The 13,963-nt window shown below is 40.2% G+C and overlaps 1 pseudogene; it reads right to left on the reverse strand.

Annotated features, from left to right (window-relative positions):
- Positions 1–5,502, reverse strand: part of LOC129366658 (NACHT, LRR and PYD domains-containing protein 3-like) — a 42,228-nt pseudogene extending 36,726 nt beyond the window's left edge.
- Between the last annotated feature and the right edge of the window lie 8,461 nt (positions 5,503–13,963).

The following is a 13,963-nucleotide window of genomic DNA, read 5'->3' on the forward strand; positions in this document are numbered from 1 at the left end:
CTGGCAAGAAAAACATACATTTATATAATGAACTGCATTATCCCAGTGTCGCCTTCAATAGGAAAATTTATTTCTGTTGCTTGAACATGTAGCATTATGAATTGTCACCTATGAGAGCTGGTCTCTCTTTTACTCATCATCTGCTAGCAGCGAACATTGCGGAATAAACAAACTGATAAAGCATGACTCAGTATTTATCTCATCATTGACAGATGTTATCATAAATAAATGCAGTAACAAGCTGTGTCCTTACAGAGCTTTGTTGGAGGCTTTAACCACTGGCAGCAGCCTCAGAAGAGCCTCCTCTGAGGCAGAGTATTTCTTCAGGTCAAACACATCCAGACCTTTTCCTGATGACACTAAGATGAAGATCAGAGCTGACCACTGAGCAGGAGACAGTTTATCTGTGGAGAGACTTCCTGAACTCAGAGACTGTTGGATCTCCTCCACTAGAGAACGATCATTCAGTTCATTCAGACAGTGGAACAGATTGATGCTTTTCTCTGCAGACACATTCTCATTGATCTTCTCCTTGATGAACTGAACTGTTTCCTGATTGGTCTGTGAGCTACTTTCTGTCTGTGTCAGCAGACCTTGTAGGAGTCTCTGATTGGTCCGCAGTGAAAGTCCTAGGAGGAACGGAGAACAAGTCCAGGTGTCCATTTGGACTCTGTAAGGCCTGGTCAACAGCTCTCTGATGGAGAGAGTTTATGTTTGGTTTGGAAAAAAATTTAGATAAAAATGATGGTTGATTTTCTTCCATCAGGTTGACACCAGAGTTGATAAAGGTCTGATGAACATGAAAAGCAGCCAGAAACTCCTGAACACTCAGATGGACGAAGCAGAACACCTTGTCCTGGTACAGACCTCTCTCCTCTTTAAAGATCTGTGTGAACACTCCTGAGTACACTGAGGCTGCTCTGATATCGATGCCACACTCTGTCAGGTCTGATTCATAGAAGATCAGGTTTCCTTTCTGCAGCTGATCAAAACCCAGTTTTCCCAGAGACTCAATCATCTTCATGCTCTCTGGACTCCAGTGTGGATCTGTTTCAGTTCCTCCATCATACTTGACCTTCTTCACTTTGGTCTGAACTACCAAGAAGTGAATGTACATCTCAGTCAGGGTCTTGGGCAGCTCTCCTCCCTCTTTGGTCTGCAACACATCGTCCAGAACTGTAGCAGTGATCCAGCAGAAGACTGGGATGTGGCACATGATGTGGAGGGTTCGTGATGTCTTCATGTGGGAGATGATCCTGCTGGCCTGTTTCTCATCTCTGAATCTCTTCCTGAAGTACTCCTCCTTCTGAGGGTCATTGAACCCTCTGACCTCTGTCACCATACCAACACACTGAGGAGGATGGCTGCAGGTCGTGTCGTTATCCAGAGGAGAGCAGAGGGAAGCAGTTTCCCCCTGATGAGGTTTGTCAGCAGAACATCCACTGAGGTGGACTCTGTAGCATCAGTCAGGATCTCCTTGTTGTGGAAGTCCAGTGGAAGTCGACTCTCATCCAAGCCGTCAAAGATGAACAGAACCTGGAAGTGTTCAAAGCTGCAGATTTCTTTGGTTTCACTAAAGAAGTGATGAACAAGTTCCACCAAGCTGAACCTTTTCTCTTTCAGCACATTCAGCTCTCTGAAGGTGAATGGAAATATGAACTGGATGTTCTGGTGGGCTTTGTCTTCAGCCCAGTCCAGAGTGAACTTCTGTGTTAGGACTGTTTTCCCAATGCCAGCCACTCCCTTTGTCATCACTCTTCTGATTGGTTGATCTCTTCCAGGTGGGACTTTAAAGATGTCTTCTTGTCTGACTGTTGTTTCTGGTCTGTGTGGTTTCCTGGATGCTGTTTCAATCTGTCTGACCTCATGTTCATGATTGACCTCTCCAGTCCCTCCCTCTGTGATGTAGAGCTCTGTGTAGATCTGGTTCAGAAGGGTTGGACTTCCTGCTTTAGCAATTCCCTCAAACACAGACTGGAACTTCTTCTTCAGACCAGATTTAAGTTGATGTTGACAAACTGAAAAAATTTGTTCTAATAACACAAAAAGTAAAATCAGTAACCAAAAGATATTATTTTCTGAAGATGATGTTGATAAACATTATTCCATCTCTTCAAACATCAGTAAATGTGCGATTTATTCATCAGGTCAAATCTTCATAGAAATCCTCTTACTGTTCTCCAGACGGTCAGCCAGCTTTTCCTGCTTCATCCTCCTCAGGAAGTTCAGTGTGATCTTCATCACTGCCTCTCTGCTGCTCCTCCTCTGCTCTTCATCATCACCTTCCAACACCTCATCTCTCTGACTCTCTGAATGTTCTGGGTAATCTGGACTCAGAACTTTCTGGATCTTCTTCAGTTCTTTCTTCACAAAAGTGACAATGTTGTCCTCTAGCAGCTGGAACAGAATAATAGATGAAGGAAACGTCAGAGTGAAATCATGGAGCCAAACACCAGATGGAGGTTGGACAGATTGACAATCCTCTGGTCTACAAAGTGCAGCATGAAGGTAGCTGAACAGAACTCATGGAAAAGTAGTTGTTGTTCAAATACAGACCATAAATATGGAGTCCAACTGTGTTTGATGCTGCTGGGCAGATGGACCCCTGGGAACGTCTGAGCTCTGCTGGTCCACTCTGTGGAAGAACCAGGAACAATGAGGAAGTTACAAACTATTCATCCAGCAGAATTCACAGAGGAAATTATCAAATGTTTCACAATAAAAACTCTAAAAGCAGAAAAATAGGCCATCACATGAACACAATACAAAGACATCAGAAAGAGAAAAAGATGAACTACAAAGACGAAAAACATTAACACCAGATTGAACCAATACACATTTGAAAAAGTTGATTTTGAACTTGGACTTTAAACAGCCCAAACTGTCAGCAGATCTGATGCTGGTGGAGACAGTTTCCCAGAGCTTGGGGACAGTGGAAGTGAAGGCTCTGTCCACACAGGTCTTCAGGACAGTGTGGGACATCCATCAGGTTCTGATGACTAGATCTGAGGTGATGTGGACATGGAGGAGGTCTGAAATATGTGGGTGTGTCCATGTGGGATCCTCTCCTGGATGTTATAGTGGGGATTTTAAAATGGATCCTGTAGATCCTTGGAAGCCAGTGAGCTCACATTGTATCTGTCCTCACAGAGACAATCAGAAGGTAAAGGTCCATGAAGTGATATCTGGATGTGAGCAGTGAACCAGGTGATCTAAGTAGTTGTAAAGATTTAAGGTTCCTGCTGATCCCATTCAGAACCAGCAGAACCTCTGATGGTCCACATCAGCTCAGTTTGGTTGAGTTCCAGCAGATCTCACCAACCACATCATGAAGCTTTCCTTCCCTGCTGAACTGCTCTCACAATGCACACAGGAACCAAGTCCTGATGGACCAGAATGGCTTTACCAGGTATTTCCCAGTGGAAATGTGATCCACTGTTAGTCTGACATGGAGCCAGGAAGCAACAGAACATCATCATCAACATCCAGAGATAAAGATATGAAGGTGTTTTCATGAGAACAGAGCAGCTGATTTCTGTAGATAATGGATCAATTCTCTCTGTGACAGAAGAGTTTTTGTAGTTCTAGTGGCTTGTATTTTAGACAGTAGGCAGACAGGAAAGAGGGCGGAAGACATGCGGCAAAGGTTACAGGGACAGGGAGTCGAACCCGCAACATCCGCGTTGAGCACTGAGCTCCAAATGACCTAAAGTCTAATATTCCCATTAAACAGAACTTATCATCACATGGCCACAATAACAGATATAAACAGAAGTTACAGCAGTTAGAAACAGCTCACCTCTCTGATGGTGGAGATCCAGGAGATTTAAAGAAAATGGGATGATCCATTGATATGTCGCTCTGAAAGGAGACACAACTGGGTTCTGGTTCTGCTTCTGGTTTTAATCTCTGATGGATCCTGAAAGAAAAACTCTCATTAGAAACTTTCTGTTTTTTGCTTTCAAGATAATTTTTATGTGACTGTAAAATAAAAAGCTGTAAACCAAAACTAGAACCAGACAGATCATCAACCTGATGTTCTAAATGATTCCTATCAGAACCGGTCCAACCCTCCAACATGTTCCTGATCATTGATCCTCCTGAATAATGTCCAGCCTTCTTTAAAGAGCAGAAAGATTTGTTTCTGAGACCAACATGTTGGTTTAAATGACTGAGAGAACAGTTTGGTGATCTTAGTGTTGAGCTCTGACATGGAGCAGAACCAGGAATCATTTCCACTCTGACCATCCAAGGAGGATCTAATGGAGCTTCAATCACAACCAGATGGTCCGTTAGAGACACTGAAGCCCACTGCTCAATCAGATCCACTAAATATTTAGTTTAACTGTAGAAATGGTTGATAATCTGCCATGTTGGATGATGTTTGAACTTCAGAGGTGGAATCATAAAAATAATTCATAGAAAATGTTTTATTTCAGAATGAATCTGACTTTTGTCAGATGTTAGAGAAAGATGCAAATATCAACCTAGAAATAAAATTCAATTCTGTCTATTTGTTCTTGTTTTAATATTAATATCAGACAAAATAAATGAGTTTCATTTGGAAAAATTAATCTTAAACAAAACAGAATAAAACAGTTAAATGTTTCTGGTCCAAATGTCATGTCAACATAATAGTTTATAAGAGTGAGTCCTGACTGAGGATTTATAAGATTCTTTCTGTATGGAGTCAATAACTGTCCAATGAATGATGGTTAAATTGATGTCAGGTAAACATCAGATCAGATTTAGAGATTCTGTTAACTAGTGAAGCTCTGGGTAGAGACTGTGGATCCAAACGGACCTGTTTGATTTTTATACAAAGGATCCAGTTGAACTTTCTTATCATCAAATGGCCACAATAACAGATATAAACAGAAGTTACAGCAGTTAGAAACAGCTCACCTCTCTGATGGTGGAGATCCAGGAGATTTAAAGTTAATGAGACGAGGGTTTGACATGTCACTCTTAAAGGACACACAGCTGGGTTCTGGTTCTGGTTCTGGTTCTGGTTCTGGTTCTGGCTCTGGTTCTGGTTCTGGTTCTGGCTCTGGTTCTGGTTCTGGTTCTTGCTCTTGTTCTGGTTCTGGTTTGAGTCTCTGATGGATCCTGACAGAAACATGATGATTAAAACTTAATCAGCAAAGAGGAGCAGCAGCAGCTTCATCACCACGTCTGTTCTGGCCTGATATAGTGAACGCTGTGTGAAAAGGGCTGTGGACAGTTAGAGATGGTGACCTCACCTCTGACCTTTGCTCTGGCTCTCATCTTCCCCACACAGAGTGGTTTTAGAGGGAGGGACTCCCTCCTCTCTGTCCTCACACTGATCCATGCTGCTGAATCCACATCAGCTCACACACACTTTCTAGCTTCACCTGCAGAGGAAACACACATCATTCATCTGCACATCAACTCTGATCATCCTTTACATCATTAGTGCTGGAAAAAGATCAGCTGCTCCTCCTCTGATTGGCTCTTCTTCTCTGCTTCATATCAGTGTCAGGTGAATGCAGTCAGACAGCAGAGAGGCAGAGGAAGCTGCCATCAGCTGCTGCACTTCTACTATCAGTCCATAGAGACGTATTCAAGCCTTTATCACGTCTGATGGAATTAGAGGAATTTGAATTATTTAGTAGGTTGCCTGAGGCATTGTCTCATGGTTTTAATGACATAGGGGGTGTAAAATATTGAATAAAAATATTTTATAAAGTGCTCCATGACTGGCTTAATTTTTCTAGTACATTTAACTTTATGACACAAAATTACAAGTGGATCATCCATTTTGTATCCAAGTGTTTCCAGCCGTCCACCAACATCATCATGATTCACTTGGCAACAGATGGCTAACTAGCTAGAACATTTTTATGGACTACGTTGATATGAGTGGAGCTCCATGGAGCGTCAAAGTGAAAACGATGGAAAAAAAGAGAGCAAGGAAAAATGAAAAACTGGACGCATATTTTGTGTGTTTTTGTTGGCAGTGATTCAGGCCCGCACAAAACTGCCAATCCAGTGAAGGAGTTGGATTAAAAAGCTAATATTCTGACTGAATCAAACACATTTTAATATTTTATATTGAAAGGAAGCAGCAGGAAACTGTTGCATATGAATTTAATGGTGGAGAGCTCTCTTACAAAAGTCTGATTCAGAAATCCAGGATCAGAGATAAAGCCAAGCTTGACACAACGACATCAGTTCATTCTAGTTTTATCCATTTCACAAAAACAACCCAAACTAAGGAGGTGTGACTCACTTAGTTTGAGCCAGGCCTAAATAAATCAGATGACTATATGTTAACAAATGTCTTAAGGAAACCATGAGTTCGCTCACAGGCTCACTGATGCTATAATAGATCATTTCCATTCGCCAACCGCACACCAAACAAATAACATGTTTTGATGGAAGATTATGAGGAATTGAAGAACATCAAACTCAAGGCAAAACAACTGTTGGTACAATAGTAACCAATAGTGGATTGAATGATTGAAGGCATAATTTGCTCAAAATGTACATTTTCAAACAATTTCCTATTAAAAATCATCATAATCATGCCAGCCATTTGCTCAATTTAACAACTTTAAATTCATAAATCAGAAAGTCAATATTATAATGTGGGGGCCTGATAGTGTTTATTTATTTGTCTTTTATGCTTTTATTCTCCTATTATCTTCCTCATCTGCTGTGCGTTTTGCTCTGTGTTTGATGAGGAGAATGAGCAAAGGAAAGCCTTTTTTACCCAACAGAATATTTATACATAATGAATCCCTGGGGGAAGTGGAAGACCCTCCGTCTGTCCATATTGTTGGTTGAGGATTTTAAGATGTTATATAATTAAATGTATGATAACAGGATTTCTGCTTTTTGGGCTTGTCAGTTATCTGGTATATCATACAATTCAGAAAACATTGGCAGTTGTTCTGCCCATTGAGAGGCTGCCTGTCTTATACAAGGAAATGCCTTGCTGTGAACATTCAGACTCAGATGCTGTGTGAGCAGAACCACAAACAAGAACTGGTTCTTACTGAGAGGAACAGTTCAGTTGCAGTTCCTGAAACCTCAGGAATAAACCTTGGAGAATTTACAAGATCAGTTCAGCAGAACCGATCATAAGTTTTTCTGTCTGGAGTTGCATTGAGGTGTAATAGTGAGAACAATTATTGTCATCTGAGTCTGAGATGCTGGCGTCGCCGGCTCCCCTCACTCATCCCCCACAGAACAACCCAGGTTGCTGCAACGTACCAGGTTGCTGCAATGTACCAGGTTGCTGCAATAAACCAGGTTGCTGCAATGTACCAGGTTGCTGCGTTGCTCACCTCATTTCTCCGACATTTCTCCATCTCTCATATCACATGTCCTGTTTTTTATATTGTCAACATGTTGCTTTTCATATATTAGAGGTTTTTTACAACCTCACTGTGTAATTAGACAAAGTTAGAACATCAGTCTTCAGAAACAAACTGTGACATAAATCTTTTTAAGCTTGATAATAGTATTTTCTACCATCATAATGTTAAAAATAATAATAGTACATGACTGAATATCAACATGAATTTGCAGCATTTTATTTCAGGAGGGAAAAAAGACCAAAACAGGCAGACAAGATGGTGAATCACTGATAAACACTTTGGTTTCTGATGGGTTTGAGGAACCAGGATGAACTAAGAACAGCAATTTATCCTCTGCCAGTTAACAAGAATAAATTGTCACATATGTGGATAATTGGATAAATGTAACATATGTGTTATTGCTTTTGAGAAACCAAATCAAGGTGTAATTAAGTCAGGATATCTGATAAATTATGGTTTAATCTTTTATCTTTTTTTGTGAAACAACTCAAAGTTTGAATCCAGGACATAGAAACATGAAATAATTTGTTCAGAGAAAAACCAAAGAAACATCAGCTGTTCATCACTAATCTAATAATCCTGAAGATTAAACTTTAAAAGGAAGAGAGATGAAACTTTGACCAGAAATCAGAAGTGGATGTTTTCTAAAAACATGAGAGAAAAAACAAACAAGTAAATCAAAGTTCAATTAGAAAAAACAAGAAAACTTACAGTTTGATCAAATGATCCAAAGAGTTGATGAAGAATATATGAACAACAGTCTGACTCTCAAACTGAAAGTAAATGTGAGGGATGTGGTGGGACTGATGACATCACAACTCACATGATTTTCAGTTTCTTCTTTCAGAGCAGCAGAAAATCTGCAGTGAAATTAGAGACATGTTGATAAAACCTTCATGAGGAAAAGAGAAGTTCAGATGAAAATGTTTCATGATGGAATCATGAGGAGAAAAAAGTCCAGAGAAAAATATCAGCTGATTCCTGCAGCAGTAACTGAACTGACTATAAGTACAAACTGAAAATAATCAGAAAGATCCAACAAAATAATCAGTAGTTCCTGATATCACCAAACTACTGCAGCTGAAATAACATTATTATAATACAGATTATTACTATAGCTCATATAAACTGTCTCCAATATATATTTATATAATTATTCTCTTATTTCTGAATCATGATTCATTTCACATTCCTGGGTAAAAGTTACTCAAACACCAAAATGTACAAATAATATGAATTATAATTTACTAGAAGTTACCTGTGGAAAACCACAAGGGTCAGAACTGGATCCTAAACTTTATTACTTTACATAAATGATTTATGCAATGAATCTAATTTGTTAACATTTACTTTATTTGCTGATTCATTATTTTGATCTGGTCAGTTTGGAGCAGCAATAGTTTAATGGAAGGAGAATTACAAATATTAATGATGTGACAAAAATAGATTAACACTAAATTATGGAAACATTTTAATATTTAGTAACAAGAAAATAAATAAATGAAAGTGCAAACTTTAAAATGTTATGATTTAGTAGAGATCAGAACAACATTGATTATTTACAAAGTCTATAATAAACTTTCATGGTGTAAAGAAACATTGTTAGAAATGAAAGAAACTATAAACTAATAGAAAATGATTTATTTAGGATGAATATTAAAACAATTGTAGTTCAGTTAGAGTGTTTTCAATAATTTAGTGAGGAGATAAAAGTGTTTTTCTCTCTTTAAAATATTTGCTAAACAAATAAAATCAGGTTTATGTTTTTTTAGTTTCTTTGCAAACTTAGCTAGAAATCCTTGAAGATGTTTTAGAAAAATAAACAGGAAATATTTTGCTGCTTTGATTTGGATGATTTATGTAGAAAAGAGTGAAAGTTTAAAAAGTTTGTTTTTCTATCTGAACTTTTTTCAGTCTACACTTTGTATTCTTGCCATTAACAGTAATTTGAACTATTTCTATAATAAAATTGCCCCTCCCTCTGCTTTTTGGACAGCTGGCTAAAAACCCTTGATCCACCGACTCTCTTTTTAATTTCTGCTGCTCCAAGTCGTTAAGATGAGTCTCTTGCAATAGAGATATCGAACTTTTAAGCCATTTTAATTCAGCTAATATTTTCTTCCTCTTTATCGGATGACCCAGTCCTCTCACATGATAACACACAATATTTAAATCACTCATAATATATAGTTGTTTTAATCATGTTGACCTCGACCTCTACTTTTTGACCTTTTGACCTTAATTCTGGATGTTGCATCTGATCTGTTTCTGCCTCCTGTTGGTCACTCAGTGTGGCCACAAACATGTCAAGGAACAAGAACATAGTAACACAGAAATAGTTTGAACACATGAAGCCCCAAGGACTCCCATAAACCCGCCTGGTTCTATTAAGACCACATATAATCTGTGGTGGCCTCCTGACCAGCCCCCGATGTAACCAAGGCAGAGCGCCGTGTGCCCGTAGTCGCTCTGGGGAAAAAGCACTAAGTGCTTCCAGATCACAAAGAACATCAATAATTCCCTGCTGAGATCTCCACCCAATTGGGAGAACAATAGAAACCAGGTGATATTGGCGACCCGTGAGATCAGAAACATTTGAAATACAGATTCCCTATATAACTATGTAACATTGGCTGTTTCCATAACGTCTTCTTCTCCCCTAATAATTGTTGCTAAAACATCCCTTATATCCTCCAGAGTTCCTCTGTTTATGAACATTTTGTTCTCCTCAGTCTTCAATGTAAACTTTTAGATGTGCATCAGGTTGTCCCCCTTTTCCATGTCTCCTGTTGTTGACTCTCGGAGTCCAGGCCTCTCTGGAGGCTCCGCTTCCATCCTCTCTCTCTCACTCATCTGCACCGAGACGTCCAACCTCTCCAACGTCGGCGTCCACAAGAGGAGGGAAGCTTTTCGTTCCCAAGTCCATTCTGAGTTGTGCCGGAAAACCACATTTTGCCTGTTTTCCTTTAAGTTGCTTGATGAAGCTCCGCAGTCTCACTCTCTTCTTTTGGAGCTCTGGAGAGAAGTCCTAGTCAAAGTATATTGTTTTCCCTTGGAGAACGATGTGTTTTAGTGACCCGGCCCGTTGCAGCTGCGCTTCTTTTCTGGTGTAATCCATGAAGCGGCCAATGATGGAGCGAGGCGGGTTGGTGTCAGTGGGCCTCGGTCCCGGCGCTCAGTCTGCTCTTTCAATGCGGAAATCCTCCTGCAGAAGAAGCCAGGTTCTGATTCATTCCTTTACGAAGCCGATCATGTCCTGTTTCTGGCTTCCCTCCCTCCAGAACCTGCTAGATTCTGAGATGGTTCCGGCCCAGACAGTTCTGCATTTCAGGGTTTTTTAACCTTTTCTGAGCCAAGGTTCATTGTTTTCATTGAAAGAATCACGAGGCAAACCACCGACCAAAAACATAAACAAATAATACTCTATAGCCGCAGATATTAAATATATAGTAATTATTATCAAAGTGTCTTGAATAGAAATCAAATAAACACAAATTTATGTTTTGTCATATTTTATATTTTTTATTTCAAATTGCACTTAACATGTTCACTTCAAAATACAGCTGAACAGAGGCACAACAATGTGGTCTTAAATTTAAAGAGGTTAAACTTCAGTTATAAAAAACTGTAGAAAACTTCAGTGTTTTACAAACTAATTCTGTCCACAAGCTTTCTGTTGGCCAGAAAACAGAAAATAACTCCATGTGAAGAGTTGAAGCACAAAATGTCAATATGTGTATATTTTAGTCACTTAGTGTGAAACCTGTGCATGTTGGGATGAACACAGGGCTGAGATCCTGGCAGGAGTTGAAGAAAGACACACGAAGCTCTTCCTCCACAGCTCTCAGTCTCTCTCTGTTTTTATAATAGCCAGGCTTGAGAAGCTCACTTCACACAGATATGGTGAGGAAAATGGGAGCAACATCAAAATAGCTTTGTTTGCCAGAACAGGGAACTCCTTGGCAGCAGCGAACCAAAAACTGTCCAAAGGTCGATCAGCAAAGCTCAGCTTTAAACCACCATTTTGTCTCAGTTCAGTTAGTTCCTCCTGCTCCTGGAAAGTCATGTTCTTTCCAACAACTGCTGAGCTGTTTGGGTCCCTAACCCAGTCAAGGCCTTCAGTGAAGGCTGAAATAAAATGACATCTTCTCCTCCAGAATGTTTAAATGTGTCCCTATTATTTCACACAGAGCAACAGTGTGAACATTTACAGGTTGCCACTTTCCACTTGTTGTTGCCAGAGGTACAGCTTTGAGCAGAATCCTTTTATTTCAACCGTACTTGTGAGCAGGTTTTCATTTGGGCCTTCAGTTCATTCAGATGATGAAAAATATCTGCCAGGTTTGCCAGCTTTGCACACCACTCATCACTTGCAAGCAGCTTTGCGTAATTGGACCCTCATTAGTCAGATATACTCTGAGTTCCTCCTGCAGCTCAGACACATGAGCCAGTACCTTGTTACCATCGGACCTCCGTAGGAAACAGCAAGATTTGATGCTCCGCTCCCATTTCCTCACACAAAGATGCAAATATGCGGTTTTTCACAAGTCGTACTTTCATAAAGTTTGCTATCTGCACATCATTCAACACAGGTGTTGGGTCTGCTGGTAAAGTGTTGGACATGAGGGCCTCACGGTGTGAGAAACAGTGCGTAATGATTACATCTGGGTTTCTTTCCTGTCTCCAGGCTTTTCCTCCCAGCGGGATTTAATCAGGGATCTGATGCTTTCAGTAACATCCTCATATGAGAGAAGACTGTTGTTCCTCTTCCAACAGACGGCTCTAGGAATGCCGGGCGTCCAGAGCCAAAGGCTGAACGGGATTATTTCACGGTCAGAGAAAGGAGCAGGGTGCGTATCAATATTAACAGCAGCAGAACCGACTGGCTTTGATACCAGCCAAAAGTCAATACGGACTTTTTAGAAAGGTCTTTGGTAGGGAGGAAAAGATCCGGTTTATTGCTGCCGATTTCGATACCGATCACCATGAGGCCCATCTTTGCTGATCGCCTGGATCCGCTGATTATTTTTCATTTTAGTTAGAAATGATACTATGTGATGTGGCAAAAATTAAAAATGGATCTGCTCATAAATTCATCTCATTAACGTAAACATGCAACAAACTTGCAGGCACAAAACAGCAGCTACTGAGTCAAAAGAAGTGAAAAACCTGCAACCAGTTCAACAACATGAACAGTAAAGTTCTCTGTAGCATAAATTATATATGAGCCAATAATCTCACAACATTATTATATCAAATAATGTCCAGTAAAACAGGGAAACATTCATTCAAAGTAAAATGCAGCTTGAACCAAAATCAACAATCAAAACTTAATGAATCAAAACTTCATGAGAGCAGCTATGATTAACACAGGTTCTGGTTAACAAACTGATTAATGCTGGTTCTGGTTGGCTTTTGGATTTTTTCTCCAAAGAGAAAAATGGGGTGGGACCGGTGTGGTTCAATAGAACTGTATTTAAGACAAAATTGTAATAATTTATCCCCAAAAAGTTATCTTCAAGGCACACAGGCCCGCTACATATGAGGCTTGAGACAATCTCACTAATTTCAATAATTATTTATTACAGCAATTCATGCTAATCAATAAAATACACTAAGTTAAAACCACTCACATTAAATAAATAACAGTGACAGCTCAAGTCAAGGGTGGCAGTGCAGTTCAGGGTAGTGACCTAAATAAAAGAAACACAGCAAACAAAACAACAAAACTAAAGAAAATTGTGCAAAATCAAAAGAGTACCACCACCCAGAAAGTCCACCACCAACACCACGAACTGGCCTTTCCTGTCAAGATAAAAGACATTCAATTACATGAGTCATTTCATAGTTATCGTTCAGTTAACAATCAATCAGCAGCAATTGTCAATTAAGAATCCGTCCTGGGATGCCACGCCACAGACGCCACTCAAGAGCGGCAGCAGAGTCCGTCCAAGCTGGTCGCCAGTCCAAACCAGCCAAGCTGGACAAAGGGCAGGAGTCAGGTTCACGCTGACCACGACGGCTGGCAGAAAGCCAGCAACCAGAGCGACAGATGGACTGCCGACGGACAACCAAAATAACAGCTGACATCAACCAGGAACCACAGGGCAACAGGCAAACAGCCGGCCAAGGACAAACAGCAGCGTCTATAGCAAACATAAGTGTTAAACATCTAAAAGCATGCAGGTAATGAGCTTTTCACTTACCACAAGCTCAATGTGTAGTGCCTCTGGCTGGGAGGAGGATCATGCAATTTACACAGGCTACCTAGATGTACAGTTAAAGCTAAGCGAAGGCTAGGCTAACCAACAGCAAGTATAGGAGAGGCCTCTTACCAGAAGAAAGAGCGATCAGCGTGCATCAGTCAAGCACACCTGAGTGTCAGACTGGCGCTGCACAGCAACAGAGGTCTAAACCGGAAACACATGTTGACCAGGTGAGGGAGGGCCCCTTATATACAAACAGCGCCACAACCAATTAAATGCCAGCACTTGTGTGGTGCGTTCAAAACCTGCAGGGCATACTGCCACAATTATATCAAATAATGTCCAGTAAAACAGGGAAACATTCATTCAAGTAAAAATGCAGGTTGAACCAAAATCAACAATCCAAAGTTA

This window comes from Poeciliopsis prolifica, unplaced genomic scaffold (genome assembly GCF_027474105.1).
Source record: "Poeciliopsis prolifica strain line A6 unplaced genomic scaffold, Auburn_PproV2 SCAFFOLD015, whole genome shotgun sequence".
In the NCBI taxonomy this organism is placed as follows: Eukaryota; Metazoa; Chordata; class Actinopteri; order Cyprinodontiformes; family Poeciliidae; genus Poeciliopsis; species Poeciliopsis prolifica.